The 22,647-nt window shown below is 40.2% G+C and overlaps 1 protein-coding gene across 28 annotated transcripts in view; it reads right to left on the bottom strand.

The window, feature by feature from the left end:
- Window positions 1-22,647, bottom strand: part of DTNA (dystrobrevin alpha) — a 233,861-nt gene that overhangs the window by 72,557 nt on the left and 138,657 nt on the right. The window lies entirely within an intron of this gene.

Genomic DNA, 22,647 nt, shown 5'->3' with positions numbered 1-22,647 from the left:
TCTTTTCATTTTCCACAACCCCTCAGTAAACCAGAGGGTGACATGGGCTCTGACATCTGAGAGAGGGTGCCTAGGAGCCATCATATCAACTATTTGAGTCATTTCCTCATTCTAGAAGTCATCCAGGGCATCAGCAGGAACACCAACTGTATCAACAGGAAAATCCCCTAGAGTCTTCATTTAACCATTTAGATCCACCTGGCTTTGGCAGCAGATAATTTTAATTGATTCCCCACCCCTGCTTTAAACCAAAGCAAATAGTGATCTGTCTATGACAAAGGAGCTGTCATCAATTCCTCTGCCCTGAGATCACATTAATCTGACTCAAGAACAAAATACCAGATCAAGAGTGTGACCTGCATAATATGTAATACCAGTTATTACCCGTGACAGTCCATGATTGCATGGAGGCCATGAACTTCTGAGTCACAGCTACCAAGTCAGCTTTGGCATGAAAGTTGAAGCTCCCAGGATAACCATTCTAAGCATCTTCAACACCACCCTAAATCACCACTCGAGGTCACCGACAGCCAGATTGTTAGGCAGTGAAGTAAGCAATAAACCAACAGAATCCCAGTGTTGTCTTTCAATGCAAACATTAGCTACATAGCCTCAAAAACTAGAAGTGTTCTGGATGGGGCACTATACTAGAGGGGACTGTGTTAGAGGGACAGAGTCCTTCTAGACCACAGCAACACTACCTCCTCAGATTATTGCCCCATGTTGGATTGACACAGATAAACACAATGTTTGATTATCAAACATATTTACCCTGAAGTTTGTGGCATCTCTGATGTTTACTAAATGCATAATTGTTGATGGAACAGAATATATGGGTAAAAGCTTTTAGTTTAACAGAAGAGTTAACACACTTATTTCCAGTGGTGGGATCCAAAAATTTTAATAACAGGTTCTGATGGTGGTAGGATTCAAACAGTGGCACCGCCGCACACACGCACCTCCAGTCCCTATTGGGCAGGGAGGTTGCTTTAGTAACCCCTTCTTAGCACTCAGAAAAAATTAGTAACCATTTCTAGAGAAGTGATGAGAACTGGTTGGATCCCACCTCTGCTTATTTCCCTTGTACTCCATAACCGTGTAGATTTCAATTCTGGTCACTGTCTTAACATATAAACTGTCTAAGCAGTATGGATGCTGTATGATATAATATTTCATGCTGACTTGCAATTTTGGTTCTAAGTAGTTACACTTGTCCTTGCTCATTTAGCCCTGATTTTCTTCTTCTAAGGGATGGAAGGGCATACTACTGAAGAAGGGGTCAGTGCTATATAAATGTTTAATAAGAATTTGAATACATGTGGAAATTAACAGGATGGAATACCCATTTAAAATAAATTTTGCAGCAATGCTAATTCAGGAAAAGATTTAGAAGAGTGATGGGAAGTAAATCAGCACTGAGAATAAAAGAAGACAAGAATGGAATGTCAGACTGTGCAGCATCTGTACTGCTACCATAATGAAGAAGTTAGGACTTAACTTACTTTTCCAAGTTTTGGGGGATTCAATGACATTATCCCAAAAATAGCCTTTTCTCAAAACAAAGATTTAATTTAGAGTTTGTTGGGTTTACGAGCCTTGTATCTTTGGAGACTGGGCAAGTAAAATTTAGTCACACCGAGAGTTTGTAATACTGATTATGTACAGTTTATTAAGTCCTGGCAACCATTTTTAAAATACATCAAGGCAGTGACATCTGATCTCTCATGGTTACATATTTCACTCTAACTAAATATTACAGTTTTTAAAGAGTTAGGTCTTGTTCCATGCAGAACAGAAAATTTAGGGAAATAACTCCCCCCTCCATGGTTTTAGCACAGAAAAATCACTTCAGGAGGCAGCAGCCCTTCCACCCCAGCACGGTTCCAAGCCGCTTTGAGCTCTCCTTTTTTTTCCTCCCAAGAAGTCGTTGCCTGCATTGCCTTAATAACTATTGTAGGTAGAATAACTCTAATTCTATATCAACAAGAATAAGCAAAAGTTGTATGAGATAAGTGTCCTTGACATTTTTTTGGAGGCATCTGACTATGTCTGCAGTGACTTTTTAAAAATGTTGACTGCAGATCTATAATGTATATAATGTATATACATGTATACATATAGGTGTATAATGTACGCATTATGCATGTATAATGACACTGCAAAATTTAAATAATGATGACAATTTTGCATATTTTGATCAAAGATTTCGCATTTCAGTTCCTCAAGAATACTCAGATATATGTCACTGAGATCCAATGATATGTTTGCCTTAAAACTGTCAATGTGAGAGTAGTTAAAGTCTTCCAACTCTTCCAAGTCATGACAGCAAAAAATGTAAGACTTTGGGAAGCACTATAGCACATGTATGGCTTATTATGCTGGTCTGGAGGAAGATGGGTTGGTTCTTCCAACAGAAGAGATGATTAGCAGGGGCAGGTGGCAATATTTGGTCTTTGGTCTTTGGTGGCAATATTGATTGAGTTGGCACTGCTGGTAGTTGCAGTTGTGTGAGAGGTATTTGTAGCTTCTCAGCACCCTCACCAAATTCTCAAGATTCTGCAGGACATTTCTCTTTACACTCTATTATAGAATCAGCTATATTAGTTACAGAACAGTAAGTTTTTTCCCAATATTTTAACATTGTAATGCATGAAAATTCTATTCCTCATGAAATCAAAATAGGTGGTGCAATAAATCTGAAATATAGAATGTAGCATTTTCCTGTAGGCAGGAGGGTGTGATCTGGCCAATTCCAGCAATACACATATGCTTAAAGAAATATATAAAGAAATGCTTAAAAATAATATAAAATGTTGTCACTTGAGATCTTTAAAGGAAAATGTTAATTTTGAAGGTTTGCAAGTTTTTAGTAAGATTTTTTGCATACTTAAAACATACCTTCTATTGCTCCTTTTTCTGGTTTCAGTGGAAAAAAATCATAAATATTCCAGAAGTCTTGCCTTAACTGGTTTCAGCAAAATCCATTACTAATTCACACATTTATGGAATCTAAAATGTCTCATTTAAAATATACAAGGAAGAAAGGGTGATGTGCATGCATCAATGGTGATGTAGCAACCTCACTTGCAGCAGAACCAGGTTAGCCAGTGAGTAGGTTAGGAAGGTAATATGGGATGAAATATAAGAACATAAGAACATAAGAACTAGCCTGCAGGATCAGACCAGAGTCCATCTAGTCCAGCTCTCTGCTACTCGCAGTGGCCCACTAGGTGCCTTTGGGATCTCACATGCAGGATGTGAAAGCAATGTCCTTCTGCGGCTGTTGCTCCCGAGCACCTGGTCTGCTAAGGCATTTGCAATCTCAGATCAAGGAGGATCAATATTGGTAGCCACAGATCGACTTCTCCTCCATAAATCTGTCCAAGCCCTTTTTAAAGCTATCCAGGTTAGCAGCCATTACTACCTCCTGTGGCAACATATTCCGAACACCAATTACATGTTGCGTGAAAAAATGTTTCCTTTTATTAGTCCTTATTCTTCCCCCCAGCATTTTCAATGGATGCCCCCTGGTTCTAGTATTGTGAGAAAGAGAGAAAAAATTTTCTCTGTCAACATTTTCTACCCCATGCATAATTTTATAGACTTCAATCATATCCCCCCTCAGACGTCTCCTCTCCAAACTAAAGCTGCAGCCTCTCTTCATAAGGAAGGTGCTCCAATCCCTCAATCATTCTCGTTGCCCTTCTCTGCACTTTTTCTATCTCTTCAATATCCTTTTTGAGATGTGGCGACCAGAACTGAACACAGTACTCCAAGTGCGGTTGCACCACTGCTTTATATAAGGGCATGGCAATCTTTGCAGTTTTAGTATCAATTCCTTTCCTAATTGTCCCCAGCATAGAGTTTGCCTTTTTTACAGCTGCAATGCACTGAGTTGACATTCCCATAGAACAGGGGTCTGCAACCTGTGGCTCGCCAAATGTTCATAGACTACAATTCCCATTATCCACTGCCAGCATGGCCAATTGGCCATGAAGGCAGGGGCTGATGGGAACTGTAGTCCATGAACATCTGGAGAGCCACAGGTTGCAGACCCCTGCCATAGAACTATCAACTAAGATGCCCAAATCCCTTTCCTGGTCTGTGACTGATATCACTGACCCCTGTAGCGTGTATGTGAAGTTTGGATTTTTTGCCCCTATGTGCATCATTTTACATTTTGCTACATTGAACTGCATTTGCCATTTCTTAGCCCACTCACCTAATGTATCAAGGTCCACTTGGAGCTCTTTGCAATCCTACATAATTTGGTATCATCCGCAAACTTGGCCACCACGCTACCCACCCCTACTTCCAGGTCATTTATGAATAGGTTAAAGAGCACTGGTCCCCAAACTGATCCTTGGGGGACACCACTCCCTACATCTCTCCATTGTGAGAACTTCCCATTTACACCCACCCTTTGCTTCCTGTTCCTCAACCAGTTTTTAACCCATAGAAGGACTTCCCCTGTTATTCCTTCATTGCTGGGTTTTCTCAATAGTCTTTGGTGGGGAACTTTGTCAAAAGCCTTTTGGAAATCCAAGTAGACTGCACACTGGTTTCCCCTTATCCACATGCCTGTTTACACCCTCAAAGAACTCTAGTAAGTTTGTAATACAGGACTTGCCTCTGCAAAAGCCATGCTGACTCTTCCTCAGCAGGTCTTGCTTTTCTACATGTTTTATAATTTTATCTTTAATGATAGATTCTACTAATTTACCAGGAACAGATGTCAAACTGACTGGCCTGTAATTTCCTGGGTCCTCCCTAGATTCTTTCTTAAAGATTGGTGTGACATTGGCCATCTTCCAGTCTTCAGGGATGGAGGCTGATTTCAGGGATAAGTTGCATATACATGTGGTCAGTATTGTGTATGGACTTTCTTCAGTTTTAGTAACCCTATTTTTTGTTACAGTGCATTTAGTAGAATCATAGAATTGGAAGGGGTCATATAGGCCATCTAGTCTAACCCCTCATTCAATGCAGGATCAGCATGAAGCATTATTGGAAAACATCCAGCCACTGCTTAAAGACTGCCAGCGAGGGGAGCTCACCACCTTCTTAGGCAACTGATTCCACTGCTGTGATTTCTGTGATTACATTATTGTGCAACTGTGAAATGACAGCTTATTGAGAGAGAATAAAATAAAAGGCTCTATGAGGTATGTGTGGGTAACTAACCTGGCTTTGAGCTGAACCAAACATTACAGTTTTTAAAGAGTTGAGTCTGGGTTCCTCATTCTGAAGATAAAACCTCTTCCAAAAGTTTACAGTACATTGAGGCAAAATTATCAGAAATGCAGAGGTTATTGATGGCTAAACTGTTATAGGAACTGTCCAAATTTTCAGGGATATCCACAAGCATTATATTTTGCATTGAAGGAGATTCTGTAATGAGTTTTGTTAAGTGGGCTCACCTACTAGTCATGATGATATTGTCATGCAAAAATGATGTTCTGAGCTGCCAGATTTCTGCAAAAAAAATTCCCACCTCCAAATTATCACGTATATAAGGTAGAATAATGTTTAAAATGTATTTGTTTAGTAGTTTAGGATGTGTTTAGCAGATCCAAGAAAAGATGCCTTGATAAAAACCCATTTTAAACTATTTTGAAAAATACAGTACTTTTATTATACCTCAACTGTACCAGGCTTACCATATTGCTGTCAGTTACTCAGAGTGTACAGTACAACGAAATTGGATTGTGTAATATGTTCAAGGATTAAATAATGAATTAATTAATTTGAGGAATTCAGTGTCTCGGGATATAATGAATGCTACTTATTCAGTGGCATTTAAAGAGGATCAGATGAATTCACAGAGGTCAATGGCTGTTAGCCATGATGACTAAATGGAACCTTCATGTCCAGCGGCAGTAGCTATTGTTCGCCAAACTTTTATATTATGAATGCAGATGCTTTGTAAACGTAAGTTTTATTTAAGACAAAATAATATATTATGTAATATATATTTCTCTTGAACTTCCCCTTTTTTTAAAATGGCACTAGCTCAAGTGACAATGGACCTTTTTAAAAAACCTGAGTATGCTCCAGGGTTTAAAGGGCAAATTGTGATCACAGTAATCCTCTGAATACTTGTGCTGTAGGCCTACAATGGGGGAGGCTTTGGCCTCCATGGTCTGCTTGGAGAGATTCTGGTGGTATTTGCTTGGCCACCATGTGACTAGATCACTGCTTTTATTTGGTGCAACTACTCCTAAACAAATGTAGTTTTATAGTGCAAGACTGGCCTTCAAAATCTAGAAATCTAAGTAAAGCTTCTAGTAGGTGTCGTGATTTCAGCGCAACTCTCAGTCACTGTCTGTGTTTTGTTATGTCTATTCTATGAGATGAAAGCTTCCAATAACTGCAACATAAATCTGGTTAAATGTCACTGGGCAAACAAAATAAACTATACAATCAGAATTAAGAGTACAGGTCAAGTGTATTCATGAGATAGGTCTATGATTTGCATAATTGACTCCAACTACAGACATATCCAAGTGAGCACTGCCTTATTTGTGGTTCTTTAATGGTATCAATTCAAATTTAATATAAAATATCTCGGGCAGTGCAATCCACGGAGTGGGTGGTAGTTTTGTGGTGGCCGGAGGTAGTGCCTCTGAAGGGGCTTTAGGAAGCAAGAAAAGCAGGAAGCAAGAAAAACAGCAGAAATCCCTGGCCACCCAATGGGCTGCATCTGCCTTACCAGGGGCATAAGTCAAAAGTGGGTATTCCCAGTCAAAAGGGGATGTTCCCAAGCCAGTGTATGTCAGAAGGGGTATTCTCAGGCCAAAAGATCACAAAAAGCCAACTAAAGTCAGCTATATCCACAGGACTGCCCTGGAACACCTCCAACAGTGCTGGTGCAGGGTCCTGCAGTGGAGTGCCAATGCTTTTATTGTGCCAGGGCATTGCATTGCTGTGAATTGCACTGGTGGAAATACCCCGGTGCCAGTCTCCATGCCCATTTCACTTGTGGCACTCATGCCAGGGCAGGGATCACACTGCTTCCAGTGCAGCTTTGCTCTCCCCCTTGGATTGCCATGTAAACGCAAGTTAACAGACATTATCTTTAAGCAAATCTGAAGCACTATTATTGCTTCATGTAACATTTTTCTTGCCTCCCAAATTATTCACAAAATTATATAAGAATAGTTTTCCATAGAATTCTCCTTTAAAATCCTCATCACATCTTTTACCTGAGAGCATTTGCATATCTATGGGGGCAGGAGGGTCATTTGCCTCAGGCGCCATTTGCCTGGGTCACGTGAGGGTTGCATTTTGGCCCTTTGGGGCTTTTTAATTATGTATCCATATAACATTCTATCAGTATGTGACCATGTTCTCTTAATTCCCAACTTTCATTAAAAAAAGAGCACATTTGTAGCTTCTTCCACTTCAGAGATATAAGGGGAAAAGCAATGGAAGAGGCAATAGAAGGGGCAAGATACTTTTTCTTCTTTTTCATAACAAAATCTGAGAATTCAAAAAATCTGGAACTCACATTGGTATAACATTGCAACAATTTACAATATTTTAGAGCTGATTCTTCTTTAAAAACTGCAAAAGGCCCAGTGATGGATGGACACTGCTGGGGGACAGGGGCAGGGAAACCAACCCTATAGAAGCCCATTGCTACTAATTTGTCAGAAGTTGTGCTAGCAATGGGGAACTCATGGAAGCCTGTCCCCATGTGGAAGTCACTTAAGTTCTCTGCTCACACCAGGAACCTCTATCAATGGAACAGAATATTCTTGCCTGGAACAGGAAAAGGAACTAGTGGAAATTATACCAGCCTTTTGTTAGCAGATACCTTAGTCTGGATTCAACCTGAGCTATAGAGATAGGAAATCGTGTTATAAAGGCACCTGGGCAGCTTAACAGGGATGTTATAAATGAGATAAAAATGGTAAAGAATATTTGCTGCACTGCTGTAATATTATATGTATGTGTCACAGTGACAACCATACATGTGACCAGAGGTACCTTTGGAGTTTTACTTCAATAGCTTTCATGGCTGAACAAGCAAACTACCTTTTCGGTTTGAAAGCGGCTTGCCTGTTTTAGTCATGCACGTAATAGCAAAAGCTGAAACTTCAAGGACATCTCTCCATGTATGTATAGATCTTCCTGATGTACCTTTGTACACTGAAATTGCCGCATAAATAACAATTTCTTTGAATATCTCAGAAGTCAAACCAGAAAAAAAAACAGCAGGGTCATTATATGACAATGCTGGGGAGGAAAAAGGCTTAATTCCTCCACAGTCTTCAGAATAAAATGTCTGAGAGATATCCAGACCAGTCATGTTTTGAAGCAATGGCCCTGAAGAGCTATAAAGAGCTAGAGTTCACAAAGAATAATTTTCAGTAAATCACATGGGCTTGATAGGAATCATTCAAGATTTCTTAAAGAACATTGCTAAAATGAACTTCCTTACCCAAAGATTGGACAACAATCAATTTCAGATTCAGAGACCTTTATTAGGCATATAAACTATCAATTTCAATACTCATCTTTTTAAACAGAATTGGGGAGAGGAATCAGGAAATTACATACCTACCCATAAATGATGGGAAACATTATTAAGTTACAACTGTCAAGTGTAGAGATTCAATGTGAACGAGTGGTTAAATACATCAGACAAGGGCTGAAGAGATCCCGATTCAACTCTGGGAGACTTTGCATTAGTCTCTTAGCCTAACCTACCTCACAATGCTATTGTGAAGGTTCAGTGGGGAGGGGAGCACCATGTATGCTATCCCAGGTTCCTTGGAGGAATGACAGGATGTAAATGTGATAGAATGACAAGCTTTGCTTAGGAAAGTTCGGGCTACATTTAAGTAAAAACAGCTTAAAGTTTCATACAAAGAAGGAAAATTTACATTTGGTAATATATATTGAATTACTTTCCTCACAAGAGGTAACACAAATTATAGCAAGTTTATAAATGACATAACCACTAGATGGCACTGTGCATATTTTAGTGAGTTCCACAGACACATACTTCTGTATTAGTAGTGTCCTTACATCAAAGCAAACCAAAACCTATGGATGTCTGCTGCTCCCCTACAAAATAAATGATATTTATGCATCTGCATGAATTTTTGCGTACAAAGTCAGCCAGTCTATTTTCAGAGCACCGTGCATACTAAAAATTCTGTGAAGTGAAAGAAGAAAAAAAACACATTTAATTGAAAATTGTCATTGCAACAACTGAATTCTCCAATGCTGGGTGTGATCATATCCTGATTTTAATTCCTTGCGTTACCAGGTTGGGCACATGGAAGTTTCAGCCTATTACATGTAGTGACTCAGAGTGTAAAGCTCTTGAGTTCCTGCTGGGTTCAAATCTTAACTCAGCAATTCTCATCAGATGGCCCTTAAGCTGCTGAGCACTGAGCTATTACAGAAACAAGGAGAGTTAGCATGACAGTGTCATCAGTACATGAGTGTGTGTTGCCTCAAGTTTCATACCTTTTGTGATTTATGGGTCTGGAGTGCCTCTGCACACTGGAGCTGAACATTTAACAAATGCCAGGTAGGCAAGACATCTTATACATGACGCCTACAGAAAGCATATTAGACCATAAAAGGTGCTTTGTGCCTTGATTCCAGGCTTGAGGCTAGAGAAGACTGTACATGAGAGCAACGTCTTATAGCTTTCCTCCCAAACATGACAAATGTTCCAGAATTCAAAGTCTGTACAATGAAATAAAAGCAAGATAATTGCTACTTGAATTTGAATGGGTTGGTTCCTAGGGATTGGTTCTGCCAGCAGAGGTATTTTTCTCTGGTGGAAGAAACCTTCCCATGAAGCAAAGTTGTCCTTGAGGAAGGGTCCTTCCGTCTGGAAAGCACCTCTGCTGGCAGAATGCACACATCCATAACAAAAGTTGTCTTTTTTGTTTTTGTTTTTGGACAGTCAGCTACAGAAAGAACACTGATGTTTCTTGAACCTCTTTAATGGTTTCTCCTTTAATTCAGAATATTGAATAAAATGTATTTTTGAGATGTTATGAACATGCAGGCAGGTCAATGTTTAAGAAAAATGTAAACAAACCACTATTCCAGCTTAGGAAATACAAAGCACTTCAAAATTAGTACCAAGTGACAGAAAAAAACTAAATCTAAACACGAGGAATGGTAGATGGAGTTTCAATGGTGTTTTCTACATAGGGACAGGCATAATGAAGGAAATAATGCTGGGAAGGATACAGGATAAAATGAGGTGCCCCTGAACGTTTTTACAGTTACCCCACAGCATAACTGAGGCTATGTGTGGCAGCTGGCCCCACACAAATGATCCCACAGACTGGCCCCACACAACTTAGCCAGCGTTTCCCCAGCTGCTAGGGAAGGGAAAGCTGAAGACAGCAGGTCAGATAATGATCAGTCACCCAGGGGGTAGAAAGGAAAGAAGTAAGTAGGAAAAGGGAAGAGGCATTGGAGACTGCCAGAGAAATGGAAGAGAAAATAGTGAGGGGGGGGGGAGGGAGATGCTTCTCCTCAAGTGCTTGCAGGTTCCCACTTGTTACATAGCTCTCGAGATGGATAATTAAATCTGTAGATTAAGGCCATGTACAACCTCCCCAGGTTTGCAGAAAAATCTGAAAATGAATAAAAGTAAAGGGGCTTATTAAAAGTCCATCAACTCCTATTTATGAGGGGAGATGGTGTTGACTGCCATTTGAAGAGGAGTGGTGGACAGCAATAAATGGTGGACAGCAACAGTGGGAGGTGAGGAAATGCAAAGAGTATGGAACAGATGAAGCAGAAACAAGGACAAGCAATCAATTAACCAAGAAACCAACCAAGGCAGAAAAAAACAGGAGAGCTGCCCAAGCCAGGCAGGCAACAGCCGCTATAGAGGCAGCGCAGGGGAAGGGAGGAGCTGGTGGCAGAACAGGTGAGTGGGCCACAGGGCCAGTAAATGGGACAGTGGGGTGACCAGGACAGAAATAGAGTCCGAAATTACACTGCAAGCAGCAGGGAAGAGAAGGCTAGTGGTGATGGGCACACCTAGCTGTTCTAAAATACTGGAAGATAAATAAAGCTTCTAGACCTCATGTGTTTAGTCAGTCTTTTCCCATCACAATACTCCATCCTCGATGATCTGTTACGGACTTTAGCTGATAACTTTCAGCTCAGAGACTGGGTAATCCGTTCTGGTACAGTGACTGAATGTTTTTTAATTCTAAAATCTAAAGCAGCACCGTTGTATAAATGAATTAAGAACGACCATTTTAGAACCTTCTATTTAGATAACATCCTCAAATTATAATTTCAGAGTGACCCTTACATCATTACGTTTTCAAACCAGAACAACAGCAATATTGTCTGAGCATTATTCTCAAATGCCAAAGGTATATAAGTCTCAAAATAAATAAGTGCTTCAAAGTCGGGGAGCCACAAATACAAAGTTAGGGAGCCACAAATACAAAGTTGGGGAGCCACAAATACAAACTGGTTGGTACCAGTATGTATTTGTAGCTCCCCAACTTTGAAGCACTTATTTATTTTGAGACTTATATACCACACTACATTCTATTTTGTCTGTTGTATACTGATGCTAAGGTTAAGTTTTTGGTGGGAATATTATCTCATAAAAACTTATCTTGGATGTTGAGAAAATCAGTTTTTACTGTCTGAGTCTGGTGAACATGTCCCACACAGACTTGCTTTGATTGCTCTTGAAGCAAAGAAAACAAGGTCCAAGGTGGCATTGCAGAGAATAGCCATTCAGTTTTCTAGTCTGAACTATTTTAACTTGTTTCATTAATTTCAATATCTTATTTGTCTATAAGGCCATAATTCTAAATGTACTTGAAGGAAAATTCTTTAAAATCAATAGGATTTTCAAGTAATTGTGGTCGGTATTAGGCTTTTGGGGAGTTTCAGCTTTACTTATAAAACTTATTTGGCTATCAAATCTCTGTCCGAGTTTATATCACTTTTGGCTATTTGGATATGTTTCTTTTAGTCAAACAACTGGTATGTGCTTCAGTTGTCTCAATTCATTGACTAGAATTTATTGGCACACAAAATCTAGATTTTATTGACACAGAAGCATCTCAGCAAAATTTTTATGTTGAACACTAAGATACTGCATCATCAAATGCACTGGATAATAGGAACAGGCTAAAGAAAGGTGGAAAAACTTAAGCTGACACAAAAATATTGGGCCAACAGCAATGGTAGAAAAGAAAATAAATTACAAAAAATGAGAAAACAACGGGACAGGTAAAATATTATACACACTGATATGTATGTATTTATAGTCTGCGGGAGAGTAGCATAAGCAATCTTAGACAGTATTCCCAGAATCCCTTGGTGTCTGCATCACAGGGATTTATTTGAAATCTTTTTTGTAATCTTGCAATTTTTGAAAAAAAAATTGCAAATGGAAGTCAAATGCACTTTTAAAGAAAAGAGAAAAAACCATTAGATTATTTGATAGAAGACAAAACTGATGCATAAGAAATAAAACAAATAAAGGCATTAAAATCTGAGCCCCCCCCCCCCCCCCGTGCAGCCACTGTGATGCTGGACTCCACCCCCAAACAGCATCACTTTTAATGGTGTTTAAACTAGGGAGCCCAGATTCTTCTTTTAAATCCACCTTAAAGGGAGAATCTGGGGTCCCCAGTTAAAACAACATTGAAAGTGATGCTGTTTTGGGGTGGATTCCACTGGAGGTGTTTTGTGAGAGATGATGCTGACATTTGTTTGGTAAATGTTTTGCTGGGGGTGATTTGTGAGAAATTTACATGCTTAATGCCCACTTGCACTGGCTTGGAGTTGTTTCTCAGGCTAACAACCTACCTCATAGGGTTGTTGTGACTAGGAAATTAGGAAAAGAGTTGGTGGGGAGAGAGCCATGTATGTTTTGATGGGAGTGGGAGGTGTTTTGTGAGCTGGTACAAAAAATCATTGTTTGGTCATGGTGGGGGAAGGTAGCTGCCCATACGCCGGGCGGGGGGGCAAACTCAGGTTTTGTCCCCGGGCGCCAGTTTGCCTAGGTACGCCCCTGGCTAGCAGCACCAAACTTTCACAGTATCTTTAGGAGACTTTCCTGATGATACCATCCAGGTTTGGTGAAATTTGGTTCAGGGGGTCCAAAGTTATGGACCCTCAAAGATGTAGCCTCCATATTCTATTAGCGCCCTTTGGAAACAATGGGGGATGGGGCACCCCTTTTGGGAATCCATAACTTTGGACCCCCTGGACCAAACCTCACCAAACCTGGGTGGTATCATCAGGAGAGTCTCCCAACAAATCCCTGAAATTGTGGTGCTGCTATCCTAAAAACTGCTCCCCCTGAAGGCCAAAAACCGAAAAAAACACTTTAAAATACAAAAAAACCCACAAAAGGGGGTGTGGAGCTTCTGACATGTAATGGGGGGGGGTTGAACCCGAGAACCCCCCCTACCTACATCCTTGTGTGAATTCAAACTATTTTTTTCCAAAATGTGTGTTTTCTTAACTTCAGGCCTTTCTCCATAGACGACGACGACAGCAGCAGCAGCAGCAGCAGCAAACTATGCACTGTTTACATCAGTCCCATCTAGCAAAGTACATGGTGCTAAGTAGAAGAACAGTTCTGGGTTCTTTTTTTATTTAACTAATTTATTGAGTTTATTTCAATATTGCTGCTTCAAATCTTTGAATATATATTGAAGGGTGGCTCCGGCTGGGCATCAGGGCAGCAGCGTGAGTTATTTCTCCTCCAAGGCTATAACATTATCCTCAGTATTTAGGCTCCCTAAGACCTCCTTCTTTTAACTGACTGTTTTTAATTGCATAGATATATAACCTTATTTTATCTGCCTTATTAGCAAGAATTTTATCTTAAGTATTTTAAGCATTCTATTAGCCGACGCCAGGTTTCATCTTAATTGGGCTTTGTTTTTAAATGGGTTTTATTTCAATTGGTGCTCATTTTGATTGATCAATTTTTAAAACTAATTGTTTTTAGTTGTATATCTATATAGCTATTAAGAATTGTACTGTTTTTACTGTTTTATGACCTGAGTTTTATCTTAACCGTTTTATGAGATGAACCTTCCTTAAAGCCACAGAAGATGGTGGCATTAACAGACATTTGCTGATGAGTTCCCTGCCACTGCTTCAGAACAGACAAACTTTTAACATTTGATGTCTTCTACATTCGGAGTTCACCACACTTGGAGTGGAGTTGACTGCTGGCAATTGACCATTTAAGGTTTTAAGGAAAGACTGTTTTATCAGGAAGACAGTTTTGTGACTTCACAGCTAATTTATGGATAATTAGCTACAACTATATTATCATTCTACTAAGAGGCCCAGGTTTTTGGGAGGCAAGATGGCGATAGTACTGCAGCTGAGAGAGCTCTGTACTTTGCTTATTATTACCTCAAAGCCTTTTTAATTTTGAATTCGGACACCTGCTTCTTGCTTGTGGGGCATGTTGATGTAAAGGGACAGTGGGAGCTGCTAATTTACATTTTGCTGCATAAACTCACGGTGTTGTACGCTACAGTATAAAATGGTCCTTCTTTGCTGAGGAAAGCTGTCCTCCAACGCTAAACAGCTAAAGATAGGAGACTTTTATTCAGTACATGTTCCCACTTTCCACTGATTCACTGCTCTGACAGACTATAATGATGAGGTCCCAAACTCAGGAGAAAACTGCTGGAGAGACAACAGACAAAGATAAAGAGACTCCTAGAAATTACAACAGATTTTTACCTCCTGATATTGGCAAGAATGCATATAGGGAGGCCTCTGGGGAGTCCATGCTGACCAATATCTGACACTTAATGGCTAGAACATTGGAGTTTATTAGCAAAGAATTAGTATCCCTTAACTCAAAAGTTGATTTTATCAACCAGCAATTGCCAACAGCTGTGAAGGGAAAGAAAAGATCAGCAATTACTGGTAGCTCTGCCTTTCACAGTGAAGCTGCAAGTGCTAAACATGCAACTCTTGCTCTGACTGAGAACACCAAGAACATTGATTACTTAAGAGCAAACAAGACACCCTCTAAACCTCCCAAGGATACAGGAGGGCTCTCACAGCTGGTGCCCAACCGAAACAAACTTGGTTTGACTATCTGCAATTTCAGGGGAAGGTTTGCCTGGGACTCTGTCTGGCTTGCTGAAAATCACTTAGGAACACTAATAAAGAGAGAAATAACACAAATTGACCTGACCTTGGTAGACACATTAAATGACGCAAACCAGGCCCAGAAGGTTATTCTATCATTCAAATCAGCATGAATTCTGTCAATATTACTCAGGTCCAGGAAATTCCTTGCAACAAAAGGAATTTTCCTTACAAGAGTATTCAAGTACACACACATAGCCCCACTACTCCCAAAGCTTCCCTCTCCAACTGTCAAAGAACAAACTGGCAAACAAGACCATCAACAGGGAAGCCTTAAGCAAGTGCTCTTTAAAGGAAACATCTAGTCTGATAGAGCAGGTAATCAACACAAATGTCCACAATGATCCAGCATTAAGCAATGAAGCTATAGAAGTGACAGTGTATGCTTAATTTCTGGGGCCTCTTTGGCTTATTAAATCTCTCAATTCATTTCTTCTTTCTCTCTGTGCTTGCAATTGTAGATAACAGTGGCATCTCTGGGCTTCTCCATGAAGGGAGGGGTAGCCAGATGACTCTATATATTTCCCTAGAGACCTTGGGAAAGGACTTTCACTTTCCTCTACTTTTCCCACTTTTATTTTGTGTAGTCGGGGGCAGGGGAGGGTGTGAACAACAGAGATAATAAAGCTAAGGGCATTTGGAGAGTGGATCAGAATTGGCTTTACAAAAGTCAGGGGTTCAATGTTTGTTCCTATAAAGATTTATGATTGATGAAATTCCGAGTCTGTAATTGAATGAATCATAGACCTGACATTAAGATACTCTCAAGGATTCCTCCCTATACCTCCCTGAGTAGGAGCAGGATTATTGTGAGACTTGAACATCTGAAGGAATGTTTACTCAGCTTGCTCAGTGATAGAACACAGGGTGGAACAATGGTGTTATCTGAAACAACACGTATTGACTGTGCTAATGCTCCAAATTCTAACCTGCCCACTCAGAATTTCAGCATGACTCCACAAACTATGCCAGTCCCCTGCAAGGAACATCAAGGGTCTAGTGCCCAATCCAATGACTCGATGGTAGTCAAGGCAACTATTGTCTTTTCAAATTAACCAAGTGCCATAGATGGGCCTTCTCTCATGTCGGCCTGCGAGAGACCCATTGAACTAGTGAGTGACCTTGACTTGGATCTGCGTTCCAGCAGGGCTACACCCAGTGGTGGGATCCAAAACTTTTAATAACAGGTTCTGATGGTGGTGGGATTCAAACAGTGGTGCCGCCGCACAAACGCACCTCCAGTCCCTATTGGGCAGGGAGGTTATTTAGTAACCCCTTCTCGGCACTCAGAAAAAATTAGTAACCACTTCTAGAGAAGTGGTGAGAACTGGTTGGATCACGCCTCTGGCTACACCTGAACTCTCTTCCTACAGTGGAAGGAAAATCCTGGACTCAATAACTGGTAAAGCTAAACCATAACAGTTTCTCAGCAGCCCCGAGCAAACTCTCTATAGCTTTTACCCAAGTCACAAATAATACCAAGAAACAGTTGATTTCACCTCAGTTACCTCATCCAGTAAAATATCAGAACTGCTCAATAAACAAGGGCACTACTTTGATCCCCCCTGCTGCCTTAGAGATCTTATCTTCCGAGCAGATAGACAGGAAATACTTCTGAAAACATAACAAGAGAGATTGCTGGAGGGACTGGAAATGGCTGTGTTTACCACATTACCAACAATTCGCTGGACCATTTGATTGAATTAGACTGATGCCGGGACATGCAAACTGCCACCATATCAGCCATTAAGATTGTATCCTGGAACATAGCGGGATGGAGAAATAAGGCAAACAACCATGAATTTATAAATTATCTTAGGGATTTCAACAGAATCTTACTCCAAGAGACATGGTCTTTAACACAGCTTAATATAGAAGGTTACAAGTCATACTGTTTGCCAGCTAAGAAATCACTACTAAAAGGCCACTGCCAAGCTGGTCTAGTGTTCTTGATTGATAGTGAGCTTGATGTAAAAATTACCACACTGCCCAACCATAACCAACTGGCACAAGCATTCTATCTAAAATGGGACCATTATGGTCTACTAATAGTAAACTTTTACATACCATGCAGTTCTGAGCGGGCTGCGCAAAGACCATGCTGGTCGCAGTTCACAGAATACTTTACAGTACTTAACCAAAGATTTTCCTCAACTGATATAATTATAGCAGGTGATTTCAATGCCAGAGTTGGGAATGATGGGTTGAAGCTGTTTGAGGCAGTAGGATCAAAGACTGAACTTTTACCCTGGTATTTTTTCTTATCGTGATGTTCCAAGGACAGACACGTGAATAATACTAGTGTTGTCTTCATTGAATTTTGTACTCAATTTGGTTTGATATATCTAAATAGATTTAGCCAGTTCAGTTACTCAGGTGAGTACATGCTTATTTCACAAAGAGAATGCCATGTATTTGACTATGCCATGGTTTCACCCTCCCTCATACAGTGAGTGACTTCCAAATTGATCACCAAATTGTGAGTGACCATCTACCTCTATCCTTGATAATTAAGCTCACTGCTGACAACAAGATAGGTTTTGGCCCAAAGTCTACTGCCCTTACTCTTTTACCAAAAATTGTCTGGTCTGCCAACCCTGAATGCAAGGTGAACGAGCTCCTGCACTCTCAAGCCTTAATGGAAACTAGATCAAAGATAATACAGGCTGATGCACCAGAACAGGTGATTCGACTATATGAGGAGATGTCATAGTCCATTGTTGCCTCATTAGCAGTATACTCAAATGGTCAAAGAAAGATGACCAAAGACAATTTAGACATAGGGTCTGATCAGGAGTGCAGAGTTTTAAAGCGGCAAATACGTGAAGTTTACGCCAAATACAGGGATGCAAGAGGTGATAGTTTACCATTTGACTACTTTATACTTAGGAAACAACTTGCTCCTAAAATAGAAGTAATTAGCCTTAAAACCATTAATGCTCAATAGGACCAACTTCTTCAGGCAGTAAAATCTAATGACTCAAGGCAATTTTGGTCAATAATTTCAGAAACTACATGACTGAATAACTATCCCATGTCTTACATTGCACCTCAGATATAACACCAATACTTTCAGAATGTATTCAATACAGAAAGTGAGAGATTAAGAGATCAGGAGGATGCTTCTCTTGAGAGCATTCCGGAATGGCCACCGGTTACAGTTGAGGAGATTAAAATGTTAATTAAACAGCTCAAACCTCACAAATCTCTGGGTCCTGATATTTTACCTCCAGAGAGATTTAAAATATTAATGGAATGGTGGGCCCCTCTGTTAGCATCTCTGCTCACAGTCATTGATAAATCTGGGTTAATGCCATCTGCCTGGACTAGTGCAATAGTAGTATCAATGTTTAAGAAAGGGAACCACCTTTTACCATCAAATTACAGGCCAATTAGTCTCAGTTACAGGGAAGTTATATGCTAAACATCTACTTGACAAACTTAATATATGGATCATTCAGAACAAGATCTTAGGTCCTGAGCAGATAGGATTTAAGAAGGTTAAATCCACATTGGACCACTGTATGATTCTTGAACAGTTAATATCTAAATATAGCATGAAGGCAAAAATAAAATTGTATGAAACCTTCCTTGATCTAAAGGGGGCCTTTGATTCAATTTCGAGAACCCTGTTATGTGAAAAACTCACCAGAATGGACATTGGCAGCAGACTCCTAATTCTTATTAAATCTTTATATAGGGATACCAACTGCCAAATCAAATACACCCAATCTGGACTGCTCACTCTGAAAATTTCCATCAACAGAGGTGTCAAATAGGGTTGTGTTTTGGCCCTGCACTTTTTCTGAATGACCTTGCACCCACACTGAAAGAGCTAAACTCACACTGTCCAAGGATAGGAGAAGCTGAGATCCCAATCCTATTATATGATGATGATGCAGTCCTCTTACCATGCTCAAGAGTGGGTCTAAAGCATCTCCTCACCAGCTGCAATGCCTACTATGCCAGTAATAGCCTTGTTTTGAATCTTGAGAAATCCAAAATACTGGTATGCTCAAGGGCATGGAGACCTAGATGAACCCTAAACAACAATCCCCTTGAGCAACTTAAGCATTTCAAATATCTAGAACTGCATTTCCACTGCAGAACAGAATGGGCCAAGCATAGGGACATGGTGACTTTGGCCTGTGCTGGAAGTGTCTTGACCATCTTGTGCTTCTTTTACAACAAGGGCCACGAATTTGTACCAGCTGTAATAAAGGCCTTTAATGCCAAAGTGAGCCAGCAACAACTTTATGGTGTCCCAATATGGATGGGTGCTTGGGATAGATAACTTGAAAGGGTCCAACTCTGCTTTCTATATAAGATCTTGGGTCTACCCCATTCCATACTCTATGCCCGTGGTGGCGAACCTATGGCACTCCAGATGTCCATGGACTACAATTCCCATAGCCCCTCCCACTGCCCTATGCTGTCCTATGTTTAGAGACTGGCCATCATCTCCTAGAGACCAGAGCACGGCTGGCCACTTTCAGATTTTGGATTCACCTCTGCTTTAACCCAGAGGATACCAGTCTAACTTATCAAGCTCTAAGTTCTTTGCAAGCTTCACACTGGTGGGCTTGGATAAAGAAAAAATATTATATTTAGGCTTCTCATTAAAATCTTTTACTATGTTGCCTGCCAAAGAAATTCTCCAAACCCTAAAGTTGAGACTATTCGTTCAGTATTATCAGAATCTAATTAGTGTGCCAACAGGTCTTGCTCTCCTCTATTCTTAGGAATTCCCCTTAGTGCAGCGAGCATGGCCAAATACTTACACCAATTAACTCTGCCCAACAGCCGCAGAGCACTGTCACTCACAAGATGTAATGTTTTACCATCAGCAGTTATGCTAGGGAGGTGTTCAAAAATTCCCAACCAGGAAAGGACATGTGCTTGCAATGCAAACCAGGTAGAAACTGCTGGTCACACACTTTTATATTGTCCTTTTTACAGTACCATGAGACATTTCTTGTTGACCCCTTTTTTGGCCAGCAAAGAAGGATTTAAGGACCAACAGAAAATCTGCCTGTTACTAAATAACGAATCTTGTGTTGTAACTGAAAAGGTCGCAAGGTTCTTGTGTTTTGCTATGAAACAACATTTACAATTAAAAACAAGAGCCTGATGTATATACTCACCAAACAACTGATTCTTCATTCAAACCACACTGAGACAATACTGTATTTTAGATTATATATTTTTATTAGTTTTGTTACTGTATTGTGTGTTGTCTTGTATGCATTTTTTTGCAATGCCCAATTAAAGGTATATTGCGGGGGGGGGGGGCGTGTATTGAAGTCAAAAACAGTTATATTACAAATGCTGGAATTAAACCTTTAGACTATAGCTAGTTCAAATGTATATATATGAATACTTCAAAGGCCCCATTGTTTTCACTAATTCAGTTCACTTGCAAAAAGAAAAAAGACTCCGCAAAAGTAGATGTGTAGCCTGTTCCTGTAAAAGTAAGGGCTGAACTAGATGTTATGTCTGTCATGAGTCTGTTACCTGGCCAGTTTTACAGACAGGGGAACTAACATTCCCTAGCATTCTGGGGCTTGGGAATCTGGCACTTCAGCCTCCCCCTCTGCATTATTTTCCCAAGCCATACTGGCTGTATTTGCTGCACTGACTGCAGTACATAGAGTCCAACAGTGGAACAGATATGCTACCCCATGATCACTTTAGTTTAGGAAAATGACACGGGAGGAGGCTGAAGTGCCTCTTCCCCCGATGCTGCACTCTCAAGCTGAGTCAAGCCCCAGTTGCTCAGGAACATTAGTTTCCCACTCACGCTTGTGTATAAAATGTGTTGGGAAATCTTGATCCAGCTTACAGAGGATGTAATGCTAGTTCGGCTGTAATTCAATTAATTAATTCAATGGGACCTACTCTCAGATACGTGAACATAGGAGAGCAGCTACTGGATTGAATCAAAGGCTTCTGCAAAGTTTCTTTATTCATTTAAGTAATTTTTGCTTCCTTCACCTGTCCCAGGAGCCACAAAAAGCCACTGATGATGCCCAAGGGATTCTCAGGAACAAAATGTATTGATTGTATTTATCAAAGCCAACAAAGGGTATGCAAGTGGCCAAAATTCAACATTATTTTCATCCCATTAGGTGAGATATACACAATTTAAAACAGGGACACAATTAACAATTTGAACTTGATTAGGCTTGGCTCCTGAGAGTGAACAGTGTTATTGGTTAAAGTCTAGGCTTGACTGTTGATTTGGAGGTTCTTGTTGCCCACATAATATTCTAAATAATACAACGCAATAATAACTTGCTTCCTATGTGTGTTTTTTCCTGCTAGTCAGTAAGTCTTTTTGTCAAAAGTCATGTTCAGGGCTATTTTCTCATGGCTTATTTGCCCCAGGATCAATGGTGTTGGGAATATATTTTTTCTATGCTTCCCCACACCACCATGGTGCATTGGTGCACCTGCTACTGTTTCCCCAGGTTTTCTCCAGTCTTTTAAAAACTTGCTTTGCTGGGAAGTTTGGGGAAGATTTTAGTAACACTTGAATGGCTGCCAATTAGATGGGAAAAATATTTTCTAGCTTATACTGCAGTTATTCTTTCAATAGATCCTGTGATGGCTTCTTCTTCTCTCTATTACTGGGGAGTGGTGGGCTTTTGAGATTTTTAAAATCACAATTGAATATTATTATAGCAAGAATGCTATAAAATATGTGTAACAGGCTCTCTAGCTTTTTTTTTTAAGTAAGTCTCTAGACGTGTAAATGTTCCAGCCATGTTTTACAGCTCAGTTTGGGCTCCTTTACTTCAACTGTAACTTTTTACTAGCAGTAAAAGTTGAATAACATCACTTTTTGAAAGGACTGCAAGTGATTGCAGGGACTAAAGATGGAACAAGTTTAAGCAGCAAGGTCCACAGAGCCATTGAAATGTCACTTTAATCCACAGACTGCCTAGTTTTGTTGCTGGTTGCTGGTAGAATAGCCTCTGATGTAAAGCTGGCCCAGACTGTGATGTGTTTAAAAACATCTAAATCAGTATGTCTTTAACAACACTTGCATTTAATTTTCAGATGTGAAAATATTGTGTGTTAAACAGGGTAGGACATAAGCCTAATGTAAAGCGACAGCCAGAAGAGAAAGTGGCCCAGAGGCATGCAAGAAGCTGAATCTGAATAGCCTTCATGACTCTGAGGCCTCACTATCTGAACTGAAGTATGAGGAAGAGAAAGCTTAGAGTTGGGGGCAGGCATGTAAGTTAACAAGGTCACCATCCCAGTCATTGGTAGCATAACTCTGTCCCCATCAAAACAGCTGTATTGTACCACAGACGAGACACAGCAAACTGTCTACCATTCAAAAGAAAACAAAAGTGAAAAACAAAACACTGAAACCCCCAAGGTGCCAAATTAAAAGCCATCAGGGATATGAACTCCCGGTTTGTCTGCTCTAATTAAACCCCACATTAGAATCATCAGCCTGACTCTAAATTCATGGCTTTCAAC

Source organism: Sphaerodactylus townsendi, linkage group LG09 (genome assembly GCF_021028975.2).
Source record: "Sphaerodactylus townsendi isolate TG3544 linkage group LG09, MPM_Stown_v2.3, whole genome shotgun sequence".
In the NCBI taxonomy this organism is placed as follows: Eukaryota; Metazoa; Chordata; class Lepidosauria; order Squamata; family Sphaerodactylidae; genus Sphaerodactylus; species Sphaerodactylus townsendi.
This window is presented reverse-complemented; position numbering and strand designations above follow the sequence as displayed.